Genomic DNA, 1143 nt, shown 5'->3' with positions numbered 1-1143 from the left:
CAAATTTACTATGATGAAAGCATGCCTCCTATCTATGATGATTATTGTGATGACACGTATGCTTTAAAGAATAATGATAACCATGAAACTTGTCATCTTGATCTTAATTTTCAATCATATGATAGTTATTTTGTTGAGTTTGCTCCCACTACTATTCATGAGAAGAATTTTGCTTATGTGGAGAGTAGTAAATTTTTTATGCTTGAAGATCATGAAAAGAATGTTTTAGGTGCTGGTTATATTGTTGAATTCATTCATGATGCTACTGAAAATTATTATGAGGGAGGAACATATGCTTGTAGGAATTGCAATAATGTCAAGTTTCCTCCCTATGTGCTTAAATTCTTGAACCTATGCTTGTGTTACCTTCCTATGCTAGTTGATTATTGTTCCCATAAGTTGTTTGCTCACAAAATCCCTATGCATAGGAAGTGGGTTAGACTTAAATGTGCTAGTCATATGCTTCATGATGCTCCCGTTATGTTTCAATTCTTACCTTTTATGTGAGCATCATTGTCATCATCATGCCTAGCTAGAAAGGCATTAAAGAAAAGCGCTTGTTGGGAGACAACCCAATATTTATCCTTACTGTTTTTGTGTGTCCACATGATTATGATACTGTATTAATCATGTTTTATAGCTTTTGTTTCAATAAAGTGCTAAGTAGAACCTTTGGGAAGACTTGGGTGAAGTTTTTATGATCTTGCTGTGAAAAACAGAAACTTTAGCGCTCACAAGATTAGCTGCCATTTTATACTGGAGAGTGCTTTTAGGTTGATTCTTTTTGCAGATGATTAATAGACAAATTTCTCAGGTCCAGCAATTTATTTAATAATTTTTGGGGTTCCAGAAGTATACGTTTGATAAAATTTACTACAGACTGTTCTGTTTTTGACAGATTCTGTTTTCTATGTGTTGTTTGCTTATTTTGATGCATCTATGAGTAGTATCGAAGGGTATGAACCATAGATAAGTTGGAGTACAGTAGATATTACACCAATATGAATTTAGAATGAGTTCATTACAGTACCTAAGTGGTGGTTTTATTTTCTTATACTAACGGAGCTTACGAGTTTTGTTTTGAGTTTTGTGTGGTTGAAGTTTTCAAGTTTTGGGTAAGGATTCGATGGACTATGGAATAAG

Source organism: Triticum dicoccoides, chromosome 7B, assembly GCF_002162155.2.
Source record: "Triticum dicoccoides isolate Atlit2015 ecotype Zavitan chromosome 7B, WEW_v2.0, whole genome shotgun sequence".
Classification (NCBI taxonomy): Eukaryota; Viridiplantae; Streptophyta; class Magnoliopsida; order Poales; family Poaceae; genus Triticum; species Triticum dicoccoides.
The sequence above is the reverse complement of the archived record's forward strand: the minus strand, read 5'-3'. Positions refer to the sequence as shown.